The sequence below is a fragment of the Hypanus sabinus genome, chromosome 10 (assembly GCF_030144855.1).
Source record: "Hypanus sabinus isolate sHypSab1 chromosome 10, sHypSab1.hap1, whole genome shotgun sequence".
Taxonomy (NCBI): Eukaryota; Metazoa; Chordata; class Chondrichthyes; order Myliobatiformes; family Dasyatidae; genus Hypanus; species Hypanus sabinus.
This window is the reverse complement of record NC_082715.1, coordinates 112,843,995-112,864,744: the sequence shown is the minus strand read 5'-3', so window position 1 is coordinate 112,864,744 and position 20,750 is coordinate 112,843,995.

The following is a 20,750-nucleotide window of genomic DNA, read 5'->3' as shown; positions in this document are numbered from 1 at the left end:
GCTGAGAGCCGGAAAGGTGATTGGCAAAAGTGATACAGAGCTGGAGAAGGGAAAGGATCATGGGACAGGAGGCCTAGGGGGAAAGAAAGGGGGAGGGGAGCACCAGAGGGAGATGGAGAACAGGCAGAGAGAGAACATAAATAGGGGAGGGGGGAAAAAAACATTAAAAAAATAAATATATCAGGGATGGGGTAAGAAGGGGAGGAGGTGCATTAACAGAAGGTAGAGAAGTCAATGTTCATGCCATCAGGTTGGAGGCTACCCAGCCGGTATATAATGTGTTGTTCCTCCAACCTGAGTGTGGCTTCATCTTGACAGTAGAGGAGGCCATGGATAGACATATCAGAATGGGAATGGGACGTGGAATTAAAATGCTGCCTGGCCTGCTGCGTTCCACCAGCATTTTGTGTGTGTTACTTGGTTCAAAAACCAAATAGTTGAAGGGAAGTAGTTGTTTGATAAAGTATATGAGATCTATAAAATGAAAAGCAACATGAGTGTATTAAGTGAGTATAAAACATTGCTTGGGACATAACCTTTGTATTACATCTATTTCTGATCACTCCATTTAGTGGAAGATGAAAGGGTCCCAATGAAGTTGCAGTAAAGATTTGCCAGTATGTTTCCAGGTTTGAGGGGATTAAAAGATTATAGACCCTGCAGATGTTTGGCCTGGAACATGAAAGACTGAGAAAACATCTTCCTATGAAACCATAGCAGTGATGCACAAGACGTTAGTTTTCATTACCGTTGCAATGGCTGAAATTGTTGATAAGACCAATGTGGAGTCTTCCAGGAAGTGAGATGGTGCTTTCCTTCCACACTTATATAGAACCTTGAATAGTATCAAAGTTTTCAGTACCGTCCTGAATACTCCATCTCCATTTTGAACTTCATGAGACAAAGATTCCCAGAAGTAAGAGAGAATGCTGATTTCTCCAAGGAGACCTTGAGCACACCCTTTAATCTGTTTTTTTTTCCAGCTGGTGATTTCTTCCTATGACAGAGTTTGGAATACGTTATCTGTTTCAGAAGTCTGATGTCAGGCAAATGAACAACGGCTTGCCTATTGGAGCTGACTAGGTGTAACTGGGTCCTCAAGGTAGGGTATGTTAGCCTGGGAAAGTGAATTTGGAGGATTTTGTTGATATAGAGTAGAACATAGAAGAGTACAGCACAGGAACAGGCCATTTGGCCCACAATGTTGTGCCAAACCAGCTAAAGAGCAAATCAAAAAGATCCAAATAATAAACCCAACTACACCATGCCCATATTCCCCTACCTTCCTTGTATCCATGTCTCTAAAAAGTCTCTAATACATTTGCCTCTACCACCAGACAGCACATTCCAGGCATCCACAACTCTCTGAGTAAAAAATTGCCCCTCACATCCCCCTTGAACCTACCCTTTCTCACCTTCAATGCATGCCTTCTGTATTAGACATTTCAATCCTGGAAAACAGATACTCCCTGCCTACTCTATTTATGCTTCTCAGATCTCCCCTCAGCCTCTGGTGCTCCAGAGAAAAGAAACCAAGTTTGTCTAGCCTCTCATGAAAGCACAGACCCTCTAAACCAGGCAGCATCCTAGTAAACCTCTTCTGCACCCTCCCCAATGCCTCAACATCCTTTCTATAGTGGGGTGACCAGAAATGCACACAACTCTCCAGATGTGGCCTAACCAGAATTTTATAAAGTTGAAACATAAACCCCTGACTTTTGAACTCAATACCTCGGTTAATAAAAGCAAGCATTCCATCAGCCTTCGTAACCACCCTATTGACCTTTGTAGCCACTTTCAAGGATCTACAGTATGAACCTGGATCCCAAGATCTCTGCTCAGCAACACTGTTAAGGATCTTGCCATTTGGCCGACTAAAGTACAATACCTTTATCTGGGTTAAATTCCATCTGCCATATCTCAGCCCATATCTGCAACTGATCTATATATTGCTATATTTTTTGCCAGTCTTCTACACTTCCACAACTCCAGCCATCTTTGTATCATCAGCAAATGTACTAACTAACCCATCTACAGTTTCATCCAGGTACAAACAGCAGAGCCCCAGCTCAGATCCCTGCGGAACTCCACTAATTACAGACCTCCAGCTTGAGTAAGTCCCTTCAACCAGAGCCTGGGTCTTGACTCGGGCTCGGACCCCAAACCAGGTGAAGACGTGACGAGACCTGGGTTCTTGGAGCTTGAGAATGGGATCTTGAGGCTTGCGACTGGGGTCTGGGGGCTTGAGGCTTGCATACCTCAGAGGCTGGAGCTTGGAGGCAGACTAGGAACTATACATCAACATAGAGCCGGGACTTATCCTTCAACAAACCGGGACTCAACTTTCACTCCACACCGAGGTGGGGCAGGTCTATCTGTCGGGTAACGGCATAACAGCCTGACTTACCCAACGGAGGCAAAGACAAACATGAGGAAATCTACTGGTGCTGGAAATTCAAACAACACACACAAAATGCTGGTGGAACACAGCAGGCCAGGCAGCATCTATAAGAAGAAGCACTGTCAACATTTCGGGCCGAGATGTCGACAGTGCTTTTCCTTATAGATGCTGCCTGGCCTGCTGTGTTCCACCAGCATTTTCTCATTTTCAATCTTTTTTATTGCTTTCCAGATAAATAATATACAAATCAGAAGAGGAGTTTAACAAGTAGATAATATAAAAGACATATAAAAAGCAATAGTAAAAACAGAAAGTATATAATGTCAAAATCAAATAAGTAAAATATTATGCTGTTATATATACAATAGTCAAAAAAACTACAACTCCTCATAACAATCATAAAGAAATTGGAAATTTTATTGATAAGGAAAAAAAACCCCACTAACTAAACTGAAGCAAAAAAAAAAGAAAAAAAGGAAAGAAAAAGAAAGATTGGGCAGTCCAATTGAGGATAAAATTAGAAAAAAAAACGCATCCTTCCAGTCATCTCCGAACCTTCATGGATAAAGATTTTCCCCAAAGAGAATAAAGAAAAATAAATAAATAAAAATAAATTAAATCATATGAAAATATTGAATAAAGGGTTGCCAGACTTGTTCAAAACTAAAGGATGTATCAAATGTCTGGCTTCTAATTTTCTCCAAACATAGACATGACATGATGGAGGAGAGCCAATAGAAAACAGTAGGTGGGTTAGATTCTTTCCAGTGTAGCAAAATAGCTCTCCTAGCCAGTAAAGTAGAAAAAGCAATCACATGGTGGGCGGAAGCAGACACTTTGCTTGCTTCCTCTGGAAAAATCCCAAAAATTGCTGTAAGTAGATTAGGTTGAACATCCAAATCTATAACTTTAGATAATATTCCAAACACATCCCTCCAAAAATTATTTAAACTTACACATGATCAAAACATACGAGTTAGAGTAGCCACTTCTGCGTTACATCTGTCACAAATAGGGCTTATATTAGGAAAAATATGCACCAATTTATCTTTGGATATATGGGCCCTGTGTACTATCTTAAACTGAATTAAGGTATGGCGTGCGCAGATAGATGAATTATTGACTAAATAAATTTTACTCCATTGATTATCTGAGAGTAAATGTTGAAGTTCTACTTCCCAGGAGCGTTGAACCCTATCATTAGGCGACATGCGAGCATTCATTAACTGTTTATAAATGATAGCTATTAATCGTTTTTGAAAAGGTTTAAACTGAAAAATAACATAAGCCAAATTTGAAGCGCAGGCCAAGGGGTAATTCGGTAAAAAATTCCTAATGTGTAAATACCTGAAAAAATGTGTATTAGAGATATCATATTTATCCATTAACTGGGAAAAAGACATTAAACATTCTTGTAAAAACAAATCTAAAAAAGTTTTTATTCCCTTAATTTTCCATGTTAAAAAAGCCTTATCCAAAGTTGATGGTTTAAAAAAGAAATTAGAATAAATATTTCTAGAAAGTAAAAAATCATTTAATTCAAAAAATCTACGAAATTGAAACCAAATTTTTAAAGTATGTTTAACAATAGGGTTAAGAGCTTGTCTACCTATTCTGGAGAGCGAAAACGGAAGAGGAGCTCCTGATAAAGAAGCTAATGAAAACCCCATTACTGAATCTTCCTCCAACTGTAACCATGAAGGGTGATCTTGGTCGTCTATATCATAAATCCAAAAAGTAATATAGCGAATATTAATTGCCCAATAATAAAATCTAAAGTTTGGTAAAGCCAGTGCTCCATCTTTTTTTTGATTTTTGCAATAAAAGTTTATTCACTTTTATCAAAAAATGTTTTTGGAACAAAAGAGGGAACTGCTTGAAATATACGTAAAAATTTCGGTAGAATAACCATTTTTATAGCATTTATTCGACCTATCAATGACATCGACATAGGTTTTGTGTGTGTCGGAGGCAAAGACAAGACAGATTCCCCCCGCAGGGCAGCAGCAGAACAGCCTGACTTACCCCACGGGGCAAGGACCGGAAGAGACAAACACCGAAGAACGACAGACAGTTCCATCTCTGCATCGGGGTTGCTTTGAGTTGCAGTCACGGCCAGCAACCTTGGCTGGCTACGGAAACAACCGGATCCCTACCTAGCTCGGAGTGGCTGACAGCCACCTAGCTGGCCCGGGAAACGGCCGAATCCATATCGCCATGACAGCTCCGACCACTGACAGCAAGGATCCAAGAAGCAATGGTTCTCCAACGCAGCCTAAAGGTGGCAAGTGGCCATTCTAGCCTTCCACCAGCCATTTGCTCCCAGGGAATCTTGACAAGACAGCACCCCCCCCAACCACACTCAATCCCAGAGCCACTTATATTCCCAGCCTCAAGATGAGCATCAGGTGCTTATGGTCTAGTCCAACCGAAACAAGGGACAGCCGGAGGACCCGGAGTCCGGAGCCTGCAGACCAGACTGTGAACCGGAATGCAGACTTCGGACTGGACCATGACAATATCCTATCCCTATGAATTTTCCCCCAGCAATTTCTCTATAACTGATATGAGACTCACCAATCTATAGTTCCCAGGATTCTCCCTTGTTCCCTTCTTAAACAGAGGTACAACATCAGCCACTCTCCAGTTCTCTGGGATCTTGCCTATGGTTAGAGGGGACACAAAAATTCTGGTCAAGGCCCCAGTAATCTTGTCTCTTGCCTCATTCTATAACCTGGGGTAAATCTCATCAGGTCATGGGGACATATCCACCTTAATACTCATCAGTAGGTTCAACACTTCCTCTTCCTTGATCTCTAAACGCCCTAGTGTACTTATATAGTTAGCACAGATCTCCTGGTCTTCCATATCATTTTCATTGTTAAATACTGAAGCAAAGTCTCATTAAGTACCTCACTTACATTCTCTCCATCCAAGTAAATGTTCCCCTCTTTATCCTTGAGTGGTCCCAACCTTTCCCTAGTTACCCTTTTGCTCTTGATGTAAGTATAGAATGCCTTGGGATTCACCTTAATCCTACTTACCAATGACTTTTCATGGCCCCTCCTGGCTTTCCTAATCTAATTCCATTCTTCAGTCCTTTTCTGGCTTCTTTATACTTCTCATGTGCTTTGTTTGATCCTAACTTCTGAAGCTTTACATCACCTTTTGACTAAATTCACCACCTGTCTGGACATCCAAGGTTCTCTTATCTTTCCGTCTCTGTCCTTCTAACAGGAACATACCTTTCCTGTACTTTCTGTAATTGATCTTTAAACACGTCCACATGTCTGAAGTGGACTTGCCAGAGAAAATGATGTTCCCAATTAACGCTTCTTAGTTCCTGCCTAATGCCCTTATAATTTGTCCTACTCCAATTTGCTTATCTATAGCTATTCTTGAAAGTTAAGGATTTGTGGTCACTGTTCCCTAACTGCTCACCCACTGAAAGGTCAGCCACCTGGCCATGCTCATTACCCAACACCAAGTAAGGTACAGTCCCTCCTCTTGTTGGACCGTCCACATGTTGATTAAAAAAAACCTTAACAGGTTCTGTTCCATCTAAACCCCTCACACTAAGAAGTTTCCAGTTTTTATTAGGGAAGTTGAAATCCCCTATTATTTTTGCACATTTCCTTAATCTGATTACATATCTGTTCCTCAATGTCCCGGTGGTTATTGGGGAAGGGGGTGGTCTGTAGTACAATCCATTCAGTGTGATTGCACATTTCCTATTCCTGAGTTCCACCCAAATGGACACAGTGTCTGATCCCTTCATATGAGTGCAACTGTGATGCTGTCCATAATTAGTAGTGCAACTCCTTCTCCCCCACTTTTACCTCATTCTCCATCTTTTCTAAAACTTCAAAAACATGGTACATTAATCACCTATTCTCGCCCCTCCCTCAAACAAGTTTCGGTAATGGCTAAAACATCCTAGTTCCATGCTCTAAGTTCACTACCCTTACCCATAACACTCCAAGCATTAAAATATACACTCTTCAAACTATCTGACCCATCATACCTGTTGTTTTGATTTTGCCTTTCAATACTTTTCATAACATCTCCTTTCTGGTCCGATCCTTTCCTTACTGACCTGGGGTTCCAGTTCTCAGCACCCCCCCCCACCCCCGCAAAAGTAGTTTAAACTCTCCCAAGTAGCTTCAGCAAACCTCCCAGCCAGGATATTGGTTTCCCTCCAGTTCTGGTGCAACATACCCCTCTTGTACAGGTCACTCCTTCCCCAGAAAAGGTTTTAATGGTCCAAGAACTTGAAACCCTGCCCCCTGTACCATCTCCATAGACACTCATTCATCCGTGCTATTATCCCTTTCCTACCTGTACTAGCCCATGGCATAAGGAGTAATCCAGAGATTGAAACCTTGGAGGTCCTTCACCAACCTCTTTCCTAACTCTATATACTCACTGCTGAAGACCTCTTCCCCTTTTCTGCCTATGTCGTTGGTGCCAATATGTACCATGATTTCTGACTATTCACCCTCCTCCTTGAGAATATTCTGCAGCCGCTCTGATACATCATGGACCCTAGCACCATGGAAGCAACACACCATCCTGAGATCTCTTTTGCAGCCACAGAATCTTCTTTCTGTCCCCCTAACGATTGATTTCTCCTGTAACTACTGCACTGTCTAACTCTACCCTTGCCTGTTAAGCCTCTGAGCCGGCCACAGTTCCACAAGCTCAGCTGCTGCTGCAATGATCTGATGGCACATCCCCCCCAGTAGCATCCAAAGAGGAATACTTGTTGCTGAGGGGAATGCCCACTGGGGAACACTGCACTGACTTCTTAACACCCTTACCTCTCCCGGTGGTCACCCAGCTACTGTGTGATCACCTCTTCAAACGTCTCACCTGTAATATCTTCAGCCGACTGAATGATCCTGAGTACGTCCAGCTCCAACTCCTTGACCTGGTCAGTGAGGTGCTGAAGTTGAGTGCACGTCCCACAGATATAGTCAAGTGGGAAACCGTCAGGTTTCCTGAATTCCCACATCTGACTGGAGAAACCTTCCATCCTGACTACTCTATACTAAAAAAGAAAAAGGCTTACCTCTTCTTACAGGGCCTTTGCCTGTTCATGCTGAACCCTGTTAAACCAAAGCACCTTGATGTGCCTGAAGTAGGTAGTCCTGGTCTCAGGATTTACGAGGACAATAATATAAAGCGGGATACTAAAAGTCTTTTCAGTTATATAAAGAGTGAAAGGGAGGTGAGTTGATGTTGAACCTCTGGAAAATGTTGCTGGTGAGGTAGTAATGGGGGACAAAGAAATAGCAGACGAACCTAATAAGCACCTCGCATCAGTTCGTCACTGTGGGAGACACTAGCAGTGTGCCAGAGGCCCGTGAGTGTCAGGGAGCAGGAGTGAGTGCTGTTTCTATTACAAAGGAAAAACGGCTAGGCAAACTGAAAAGTCTTAAGGTGGATAAGTCACCTGGACCAGATGGACTACATCCCAGAGTTCTGAAAGAAGTTGCTGAAGAGATAGCGGATGCATTGGTTATGATCTTTCAAGAATCACTTGATTCTGGCATGATTCCGGAGGACTGGATAATTGCAAATGTCACTCCACTGTTTAAGAAGGGAGGAAGGCAAAATAAAGGAAATTATAGGCCAGTTAACCTAGCCTCAGTGGTTGGGAAAGTGTTGGAGTCCATTATTAAGGATGAGGTTTTGGGGTACTTGCAGACTAATGATAAAATAAGTCTAAATTAGCATGTTTTCTGTACAGGGAAATCTTGCCTGACATATCTGTTAGGGTTCTTCAAGGAGGTTACAACAGGAAGGACAAAGGAGAGGCAGTGGATGTCATTTACTTGGATTTTCAGAAGATATTCGATAAGGTGCCACATGTGAGGCTGCTTATCAAGATAAAATCCTATGGCATTATAGGAAAGATACTGGCATAGACAGCGGAATGGCTGACAGCCAGGAGGCAGTGAGTGGAAATAAAAAGGGCCTCTTCTGGTTGAGTGGTGTTCCTCAGGGGTCAGTATTGGGATCACTACTTTTCACATTGTTTGTCAGTGATTTAGATAATGGAATTGATGGCTTTGTGGCAAAGTTTGCAGACGATACAAAGATAGGTGTAGGGGTAGATAGTTCTGAGGAAGCAATGTGAATGCAGCAGGACTTATACAAATTGGAAGAATGGGCAAAAAAGTGGCAGGTGGAATACAGTATGATAATACATTTTGGTAAAAATAACAATAGTGCAGACTATTATTTAAATAGGGAGAAAATTCAAACATCAGAGGTGCAGAGGGATTTAGGAGTCTTCGTGCAAGACTCCAGGAAGATTAATTTACAAGTTGAGTCTGTGGTAAAGTTGGCATTCATTTCAAGGGGATTAGAATATAAAAAAACAAAGAGATAATACTGAGGCTTTATAAGACACTAAGACAGGCTGCACTTGGAGTATTGTCAAGGGTTTTGGGCCTATATCTCAGAAAGAATGTGTTGTTGTTGGAAAGAGTCCAGAGGAGGTTCACGAGGATGTTTCCAGGAATGAAGGGGTTAACATATGAGGAGCATTTGGCAACTTTGGGACTGTACTCACTGGAATTTAGAAGAATGCGGTGGGATCTCATTGAAACCTACTGAATGTTGATAGGGTGGATAGGGAGAGGATGTTTCTTATTTTGGGGTATCCAGAACTAGAGGCCACCGCCTCAAGATGGAGGGGTGACCCTTTAGAACAGAGATAGGGAGGAATTTTTTAGCCAGAGAGTAGTGATTCTGTGGAATGCTCTGCCACAGACAGCTGTAGAGGCCAAGTCCGTGGGTATATTTAAAGTGAGAATCGATAGTTTCCTGATTGGTCAGGGCATCAAAAGTTTTGGTGAAAAGGCAGGTGTATAGGGTTGAGTGGGATCTGAGATCAGCCATGATGGAATGGTGGAGCAAATTCAATGGGCTGAATGGCCTAATTCTGCTCCGAAGTCTAATGGTCTGTAATGTGCTGTAAGGTTTCACCTCTAATGTAATGGCTTCTCTGTAATGTTCACTGCTGAGATAACGGTTTCTCTGTAGCAGTGATGTTTGGGTTGTGGCTGGAGATAACAGGATGCATGTTAGCCAATAAGAGATTGTTGCCCTGTCTGGTGAAAGATGTTTGTTTGCGGTCTTTTGTCAAGGAGAGATGAAGAAGGACATGTGTGGAGAGAGCTGGTAGACCACCGGACAGAGTGGACTGGGATCTGAGGGTCCGAAGGTCAGCGATGCTCGGAGGAGACTGATGGTGGAAGAAAGACTACTGAGTGAGCTCCGACGTGAACTTTTGACTTGAATTGGACCCTTTTTTAATTTTCATTACTAATATTCAGATTAAGATTCATAAAATTCAGTTATTTAATTGCATATGGTATACTGTCTGATATTTTGCATTGTGGGTTTGTAACTGGGGGTACTTTACACAGCTTCCACACAAATATGATTTCCCAGTTTGGTGGGGCCGAAGGCTGTTTCCCCTAGATGACCACAAGCTGGGCAAGTCTGAGGATTCACAGGTCTTATGGTCTTACCCCTCTACACATCAACACTGTTAGGAGTTTAGCCATTTATATCTGATCTCCCAAAGTACAATGCTTCACATTTGCCATCCACCTGGAACTGATCTATATCTCTCTTTATCCTTTGCCCAGCTTTTATGACACCACAAATCTTCATATTGTCTGTAATTTACCAACCCACCAATCTACGTTTTAATCTAGCTCATTTATATGTAAACAGCAGAGGTCTGGGCACGTATCCCTGTGGAACAATATTTGTCACAGACCCCTAGCCAGAATAAGCCCCATCAATCACTACCCTCTTGCTTCGATGGACAATCCAATTGTGAATCCAAATGGCCAATTCAATACGAATCTCATCCATTTTAATATTCTGGATGAGCCTTCCATGAGTGACCTTGTCAAGCATCTCACTAGAATCCATGAAGATAATATTCACAACTCTACTTTCTTCAATCACCTTTGTCACCTCTTCGAAAATTCCATCACGTCAGTAAGACATGTCTTGTCCTGCACGAAGCCATGCTGACTGCTGGAGCAATGGCATATCATTGCTGCAAAAGAGTCTGGGCAAAGTATTAGGACGACAGCAACCAGCCAACAATTTGCAGATAAGATGGAGGACTACCATCAGACCTACTTGTAGGCAGTTATAGAATCATGTAGGACAGAATTAGGTCCTTTATTCCACTGAGTATGTACCTACTGTCAACCACCCACTTAGACTAATCCCTATTTATTCTCCCCACGTTGTCAACTTCCCCACTCACCACTCACCTCAAATTCTATCACTCACTATAGTAGCCAATTAGCTTACCAATTCAAATGTAATTGGGATGGGACAGCCAGAGGAACCTCACACAGGAAGAATGGCAGACTCGACACAAACAGTGTGGGGATCAGAATGGAGCCTAGGTTGCTGGAGCTGTGATGTGATTTGAAATTTTGGTGATCTGAAACCAGGCCAAGGGTGAACCTGAAATGTGAGGGGAACTGTAGATCTTCCAGGAGCCAGTGATATTGACATTGTCATAAACAGCTCCAATTCTGCATGTGTTAGAAATGAGTACTTATTTCTTTTCTACCCTTGTACAAAGTAATTGTCACAGGGCTGCCACAAAACTTGAAATTAAGTTATGGAGACTCCACTTTAATATGGCACAACAAATTACTTTGTTTGAGCTATCTGAAATACTCTGCTAGTTAGTGGGTTTTAAATGGCACCTTTGTAATCTTCCCAAAATGGCACCTATCCAGGATATACATGGATGGTTCAGACGATGAAGACTGTACATATTGACTGAGTCATTAATGTGGCTGAAATCTCAGCATGATTCAGCAAAGGTAGACACCACAGGACCTTAAACATCCCCCTGAATCATCAGAACTTTGGTTTAATGACCCATTCAAGGGAGAACACATCCTACAATGTGGCCTCTTTCAGTAACCGACTGCTGTGTCAGCCTGGATCATGTGCTCTCACAAACAACTAGAAGGTTCACTGGCCACAGTGGAACCAACCAAGTCAAACCAGGAAAAAAACACTCAACCAGCCTACTTTTATGTCTCATTTTTCCATGTATCCTCAGACCAGATCAGATATAGTGAGGGAAATTGTGACTCCTGCAGTAGTACCTGCCTAAATGTATCATGTGAAGAATCTTTTAGTTAACTGCTATACAGTATGAAAACATCACATTCCTGTCACGCTTCCTTCCATGATTATACAACACACATTCAGGCCTTTCAGCCTACCATGTTCATGTTGGCTTTTACCCCAGTTTACACAGGTTCCTCTCTATGAACAGGATTATCAGCAGGGCTTGTGGTTAATTTTGGAATTCTCTGCTGCAGCTCTGTGACAGTTAAGTAATCAAATTCCTTTAAAATAGAGAGCAATATTAAGGGAATCCTATTAAGGGTACGGATATAGTGCAGAAAGTGGCATTGATGAATGGTGAAGCAGACTCAAAGCTTTGTTATTCTTGTATGTTATGTTATTACAATTGTTAGTTAACTTCAGATTGTGACCTGGATTAACATCTCTTTCAGTGAGAGAACTTGTGACAAAAATATACAAAATATATATTTTTTAAAATATGGACTCAACTTTTAACATATATTTGATACTGCTTGAAACATTGCAATTAGACGCCATTATATCCAATCAACTTTGTAAATGGAACAATGCTTTAACTGACAAACGAAAAAAAAAGCTACAGATGTTTATAACAAAATCAGAATTATTTTTCAATTGGTAAGTATGTCAGTAATCACAGGTAATTGGCCAAAAAATCCAGAGGAGTGATAAATATATTAATACACCATTGCTACTGTCTGAAACTTGCTTCATGAAAGGCTGATGGAAGCCTATGTAATCGAGGCTTCATAAAGGGAATTGAATAGATACTTTAAAGGAGGACCCTGACAAAGCTTAGAAAGAGCTGGCACATATATAACAAGCCAATAGCTGCCTCCTGTGTTGTATGATTCACTATATTCTTCATAGGTGAACCCAGAAAAGAGAAAAAAAAATAAGATGCAGACGAAGCGAAATAAGTAATGGTTAAAGAATGTAGGGAGAGTACAAAATGGACACAGTAATGGAGTCATACAGCACAGAAACAGCCCTTTGACCCATCACATCTCATGCCAACCATTTACCTACCGATCTACACTAATCCTATTTTTCAGCATTAGGACTGTATCTTATTAAGCGTCTCTAGATGTCTCTTAAAGAATGAATTTGTTCTTACATAGTGGCTTTCAGGATGTGCCAAGATATTTCATAGCCAATTAAGTTTTTTTTTAAGTCCAGTTATTATTGCAATGTACAGAACCCAACCTTTCAAAGGGCAATGAGATAGATTGGTTAAATGTTTTAGTTAAGCCAAAACATCTTGGTACTGCATGAAAGAGTCATTTCAGACAAGGTACAGCAAAGGGTTTGTACTTACTTCCTTTGCCACTAATGAGAGCAGGGCTGGTGAATTCAGTAGCATTGCTGTGATTAGTACTAAAACTGAGTAAACAGTAGCACATTTGATCTGAGTGTTATCATTACAGGGGTGCAAACACTGAGGTGAGAATGCTACCCTGATAATGCCTGAGTCACACCTACAGCAATGCTGCCATGATTTTGTATTAATTCAGAATTTAAATTCTTTAGGATTAAATTGTCACTTTGCTGTGTCATTTACATTTTATAATTGAGATTACTAGGAGAATTGGTCATTCAGCACAAGAAGAACAACTTTTGATTCATCACAAGTAATCTATTCAAGGTTAGAGGTGCAAATTGAGGGTGATTTTACTCCTGTGCTGGATGGGGCATGCTTCTCTGAGGGAGAAGTCAGTGCTGTCACCAACACTGCATGTTTACTCTCTGGTGCATAGGGAACAGAAACACAAGTACAAAGGCATTCAGATAAAGAAAAGAAGGGAAACTGTACATCATCATTTGGAGCTAGATGATTTTGTTTCCTATCTATTCCAGGATTTGACTGCGTAATCTAGACTGATGGTATTTGAGGAAGGGTGAGAGGAGCTGCAACTGGAATAGAAGGTCAGGATGGGTGGTTGATAATGGGTTGGCATAGACTTGAAGGACCAAAGGGCCTGTTTCCATGCCATATCATTCTGTAACTCCGACTCAAACTGAAACTTAAGCCAACAAAAACAGAATCATAAGGAATTGTGTACAATTTTCATTAGCAATTTCCTTTATTCTGATATGAAAATTCCAACAAATTTGTACTAATATAGCTAATGAAATTGTGCAGCAATGTGCCCCTGCAAAGTTGCAACAAAATTAAGGCTATGAACCACATGCCCAGGCTTGGTGCCATTGAGAAGGATTTAACACAGCTCTTTAGCTCCCCCAGCTGGAAGGCAGTGGGAATGTCACCATTATACATTTTTGTTATTACATCCATAATCGGAATCAGGTTTAATATCATGGCATATGTCATGAAATTTGTTGCTTTGTGCAGCGGTTCATTGCAATATATAATAATAAAAAATTATAAATTACAATAGGAAATATATAAATATTAAATTAAATAAATGGTGTTAAAAGAGCCAAAAAAAGAAAAAAAATAGGTAGTGTTCATGAGTTCATTGTCTATACAGAAATCTGATGGCGGAGAGGAAGAAGATGTTCCTGAAATGTTGAGTGTGTGTCTTCAGGCTCCTGTATCTCCTGCTTGATGGTAGCAATGAGAAGAGGGCATGTCCTGGGTGATGAGAGTACTTAATGATGGATGCTGCCTTTCTGAGGCATCGCCTTTTGTAGGCATCCTTGATGTTGGGGAAGCTAATGCACATGAAGAAGGCAGAGCCTAGGAGGGCTCCTTTGTTTGCATCTTTGGAAACAGCTCTATCTCTATCTTTCATATCTCTTCTTTTCCCTTTCAAGGTTCTTTTGAAGACTCTGACCTGGAGTTACACGCTGACTTCGGTTCTTTGTGGAAATGTGTCCTGGTCTCGTGGCCTCATGACCAGCAGCTTTTCAATATGCCAAGGATGTGGCTTGGAAGACTAGCGCACCTTCAGGATGCCGGATTTTCTTGGCTCTGGAGACGGGCAGATTCGAGGCCGATACCACTACTTGATGCGTCGTGGGAGACAAAAGATCATAAGCAGCAAGCTGGCTGTGCGCCCAGAGACCCGAGTTCTTTGAGCACAGAGCTCAGAAAAAGCAACACAACGGACTTTTAACACCATAAATCAGCGAGGTGCTTTGTTATGTCTTCCTTCTTGGTGTGAAATGCAGACACCTTATTAGAGAGAGAGCCTGTGGTATGTCGAGTTACCATGAACAGGTAAGTCCTTGGGGTACTGTGTCTTTATTGATGCTTTGCTGCATGCTTGAGTGCTTGGTGGGGGGTGCCGATGCTTTTTTGCTGGTGGGGTGGGGGGTATCGTCGCTTTGCTGATGCTTGTGCGTGGGTGGGGGGAGCTGGGGGGGGCTTTGGGGTTCTGACATTTAACTGTCATTCATTCTTTGGGGCCCTCCTCTGTTTTTGTGGATGTTTGCAAAGAAAAAGAATTTCAGGATGTATATTGTATACATTTCTCTGACATTAAATATAGCTATTGATGAAGCTGGCTGGGTTTACAACTTTCTGCAGCTTTTTCTAATCATGTGCAGTGGTCCCTCCATACTATATGGTGATACAACCAGTTAGAGTGCTTTCCACGATACATCCGTAGAAATTTGCGAGAGTCTTTGGTGACATACCAAGTCTCCTCAAACTCTTAATGTTGTGCCTTCCTTGTAATCATATCAATATGCTGGTCCCAGGATAGATCTTCAGAGACCAAGAAACTTGAAACTGCTTGCCCTTCCCACTGCTGATCCCTCGATGAGGACTGGTGTGTGTTCCCTTGATTTCCCCTTTCTGAAGTCCAGTCAATTCATTGTTCTTACCATTGAGTGGTTGAGTGGCAGCAACACCACTCAATGAGCTGATCTATCTCGCTCCTGTACTCCTCCTTGTCATCATCTGAAATTCTGCCAACAATAGTTGTGTCATTGGCAAATTTATAGATGGCATTTGAGCAGTGCCCAGCCATACAATCATGGGTGTAGAGAGAGTAGAGCAATGAGCTAAGCATACATCCTTGAAGTGCGCCAGTGTTAATTGTCAGTGAGGAGATGTTATTTCTGATCCGCACAAACTATAGTCTCCTGGTTATGAAGTCATTTGCTAAGAGAGGTACAGAAGCCCAGGTTTTGGAGCTTGGCGATTAGAACAGAGGGTGTGATGGTGCTGAACACTGAGCTGCAGTCAGTAAATAGCAGCCTGACATAGGACAATATTGTTATTGTCCAGGTGATCCAAGGCAGAGTGGATAGCCTGTGAAATTGCATCCACCATAGCCCAGAAAGGCAAATTGCAGAGGGTCCAGTTCCTTGCTTTGGCAGGAGTTGATTCTGGCCATGACCAAACTCTCAAAACACTTCATCACAGTAGATGTAAATGCAACTGGGCAATATCGTTGAGGCAGCTCACCCTACTGTTCTTCGGCACTGGTATGATTGTTGACCTTTTGAAGCAGGTATGAACCGTCAACTGCAGCAGTGGGAGATTGAAGATGTCAAGACTGAAAGCAGTTCTTTAATTGTTTCTCTGACTCCCTTGACCATACCTTCTTGGTCCTCACCACTGGTACTGCAACCTTTACTCTCTGCGTATTCATCGAAAGTAGAAGTACAGCCACGTGATCAGACTTTCCAAAATGTAGACAGGGGATGGCATAGTGAGTATCTTGTTCGTAATATAACAGTGGTCTAGTGTGTTGGCTCTTCTGATTCCACAGGTGATATGTTGGTGGTATTGGTACAGAAACTTCTTCAAGCTGGAATCCCCCACGATGATAGGGAAGGCATCAGGATACAGTGCTTGATGGCTGCTAATTATGGTACTCGGCATCTCCAGTGCCTGCTCGTCATTGGCCAGAGGTGGAATGTACACCTCTACCAGGAAAACCTCCTCGGCAGATAAAATGGATGTCACTTGACTGCTAAATGTTCTAGGTCGGGTGAGCAGGATTGCCAAATCTGTGCACCATGATGAATCAATCATGAAGCATACTCCATGTCCTCTTCCTTTAGAAGACTCAGTTGTCTTGTCTTTGTGGAGAATGGTGCTGTGTACAAAATGGCAGGTGTGAGCCATGTTTCCATGAAGTAGAGTACACAGCAGTCCCCAATGTCCCTCTAGTACTGCAATCTTGCTCTGAGGTCTCCAGCCTTAATTTCCAGAAATTACATTCACCAGCAGGATAATTGGGTTTAAGGCCTGTGTGCTTCAATGGTACCTGCAGACCAACTCACCTTCCATGCTTCCTTTTTATTTAAAGGGGAACTTCACTCATGACCTGAGTCTGCAATCTAGGATCTGCTGATTTTGGGTATCAATAGATTTTTTTAAACATCTTAAAATGAAGTAAGCTACTGAAGAAGAATGGTGTCAGCGAATAACCTGACCAAGGGTGACATCCTCCAGAAGGTTCATGAAACTACTTCTTTCACTTCTTTTAGATCTTCTTTTTCTTTCAAGTGTGACTTTGCTTCTTCTGGAGCCCATGATCTACATTTTGATGGTGTGTTATCGGGTCGATTGGCATTTTGCTGTTGCCCTGGGTTGTCCTGGGTGTTCCAGGAGGCTTTGTGCAAAGAGTGCGGCATTGAGGCTGAGGAGCCTGGAGAGGGGGTGCAAATAAATGATCAACTCCATTTCTCACCAATGTCACTGATTAAAGCATTGAGGAAGATTGAAATCATCGAGTTGAGTGTGGAAGTCTAGAATTCAGCACTATCTACCAGCCTCTCACTCGCTGCTGCTAGAAGGTATCTATGTGAGATGGTCTCTCCCTCCATCTCACTTGCTGCTCCTGAAGTATTTGAAAGTTCCTGCGATGCTGTCAGAGGATGGTGCTGGAGTTCTTCGGTAAAGTTTAATCGGCGCAGTATATGGATTGGACTCTGTCATTGATGTGTTACTGGTTTCTGGTTGCTCCCTCTTTGTTGCTATTTTAGGTGACTTTGAATCAGGGATTGGAATGATGGTATTAAAAGAAGAGCTGTAGTCAATGAAAATGTGTCTTTATTCTCCAGATGTTCTAAGGAGGAATGTAGTGCCAGAGAGATGGCATCTGCCATTGACCTGTTGCTCTGGTAGGCGAATTGCAAAGTGTTGAGGTTGACCGGTAGGTTAGGGTTGATGTGTGCCATAACCAATCGCTCGAAGCACTTCATAATAATTGATGTCAGAGCCACAGGTCGATAGTCATTCAGGCATGCCACCTTGCTTTTCTTCGGCACCGGGATTATCGTTGCCTTCTTAAAACATGAGGGGATCTTAGACTGAAGCAGGGAGCAGTTGAAGATGTCAGCAAACACTTCAGCTAGCTCGCTTGCACAGGCTGTCTGTGGGAAGACGAATCTCAGGGTTATATACGGCATACATTCTTTGAAAATAAATGTACTTTGTATCTTTGAACCTTTGAAGTACTATGGGTGTGGCAGTGGATTTCAGCTGTAGTATTCCTGAACAGGAATACTTGATTACTCCCATCGGAGCAGCACACAAAGAGTTGCCACTTATCAGTGCCATCTTGGGAAGATCCTAAAGACATATTTGTCTAGATTCACTGGTCCTTAGCAAGCTTCTGGTCAGTGATTTGATTAGGAAATACGCCCAGTCCTAGCAGGTCGGACTCTTAGGATTGAAATGAAATATATCTTGGTATTTAACTGTTACCAATTTTAAATACCTCTTGGTGAAGACACTGCCTTCAAAGTTCAAAGTAAATTTATGATCAAAGTGCATATATGTATGTCACCGTAGACTACCCTGAGATTCCTGTGAGCATTCACAGTGGATACAAAGAAACAAAAAAGACTCAATGAAAAATCACACACGACAAAGACGGACAAATGTGCAAAAGATAACAACTGCAGATACAAAAAGAAAAAAAGTAATAATAAATAAATAAGCAATATATATCAAGAACGCGAGTTGTGGAGTCCTTAAATGTGTGTCCATAGATTACAGAATCAGTTCAGTGTTGGGGTGAGTAAAGTTATCCCCTCTGGTTCAAAGTCTGATGACTGAGAGATAATAACTGCTCCTAAACCTGGTAATGTGGGATTTGAAGTTTCCTGATGTCAACAGTGAAAAGTGAGCGTGGCCTGGATGGTGGGATCCTTGATGATGGATGCGGTTTTAGCAGCCTTTAATCAATTGTGGAAAAGGGTATTTTAAGTTTAAGACCTTGGACCTGTTATGGTCTTAAACCTGTTATGGACCAGTTAGTGACGATCACAGCTCCCTTGACTACCTACAAAATGCATCTGAAAGCACTCAAAATTTTCCACCAAATTGTCTGAATTAACTTGAACAAGTATTAATGTTTTCTGCTGGGTCAGCAGCTCTAGTATCAAGGTCCTAGTTACACTCAGACAGCTAAGTTGACTTGACCATGTTGATCATATGCTCAACACCAGACTCCCGAAACACACTCTATTCCAAGTCTCCCATGGGAGGAAAACATCAGGTGGACAGAGGAAAAGATTCAGCGCCTTCTTGAAAGCATGCAACATGCCCACTGACCTGGGTATCCTTGAATCATTCAAAGGAGCACTCGGTGGCATTGAGTCCATGGGAGCAGGCAAAAGCCCTGAGTAAGTAGGGGAGGAAGACCATCACAATAAAGCACCTCCTTCCCCATCTGTGGCAGAGGCTACAGTTCCCACACCGGCCTCATTAGTCACATCAGAACCCAGAGTGAAAACAATTCATCCTCAAGGGAAGAGAACTCAGCATGGTAAAGAGAAGAAGTGACCGACTTTTTCTGCCCATTGGAAGGGGAAGATTAAACCCTGGACTCCTAAATAACATTTGCACTATTCACGTGCCAAGAAATGGGAGCATCTAACCACCCAGTGTTAGCATTGAATACATTGCCATTGACTGTGTCTGAGGGAACACCATTGACCAGGATCTCAAGTGAATCAGCCATGAAACTACTGCGGCTGTAAGAGTTTGAAAGAACCTGGGTATGCAGTTACAAGTTTCTTACTTTCTTCCACCATGCAGTCAGAGTTTACAGAATGCTTTTTACTTGTATAAGTGAGTGTAAGTCCAGTACAAGCTCCATATCACTCACAGCAAAACAGCCCATTTGATTGGCATCCCATCCACCCTCCTTTACCGCTGTACTGTGATCCTTCACCTGGGTTCTCAGACAGCTTTTCACCAACCCCTGAACTCCACTGAAGCCAGTATTGCTCATAGAAAAGCCATGAACTGTGGGCTCCCAACCAACTCTCATATCATTTTGCATTGGAAATACATGACAACCATTTATCATGACCCAATATAAATCCTGGAGGAACACCATGGGACCAGTCTCACTGGAAGCATTTTAGTAGCTCAAGAGGTGGCTCACCATGACCTTCTCAAGAGTAGTTTGGGAGAAGCAAATGTTAGCCTTGTGAGTAATGTCCAGATCGTGTAAATGCTTTATAAACATATGTAGCTAATTGCAAATCCATGTACTTTTGTGACCAATTGAACTTTTGATTAAGATATAAAATAAAAATAGTTGTTGGGCTTGTTAATACTAACTTCATTGTGGAATACCCTCAAGTCTGCTCTCAACTTGTTTTTGGGATCTAGCGGTCACTGGAAAACCTGGTATTTATAACATAATTCTGATTGCACTAGAGATGGTGTGGGGGAGGGGGTGGAGGCGAAGGTGATGAACTCCCTCCTTGAGTGCTGTAGTCCACCTGTTGAAGGTGTTCCCACACTGGTAGGGTGTTCTAGGGTTTAGATCCAGTGGTGGTAAAGGAATGGAGATATAGTTCTAAATCAGGAATGGTACGTGACTCGGCATGAAACCTGCAAGTGATAGTGCTATTTGCCTGCTGATCTTGTTTATAAATACTTAAAATCTTGAATTGAAGCACTTTGAAGAAGTCTTTTAAAAAATGTTGTGTAACAAGTAGCAATTTTGCCCCTTCCGTTTCTTCCACCATTTAATAAGGTTATGACTGGCCCACTGACCTGTTCCCCAGAACTCTCAGCTCCCTAATAATCCAAAAATCTGTCCACCTTGGTCTTGAGTTATTTAATAACTACACCTTCAGATCTCTCTACCACAGAGAATTTCAAAGTGTTAGGAGAAGAAATCCCTATTTAATTCTGGTATAAATGGCCCCTTAGTCTAAACGTGCCCCATAGGTGTATTCCCCAAAAGGGGAAGCATCCTCTCAGCTGCCACTCTGTCAAAGCCTCAGAATG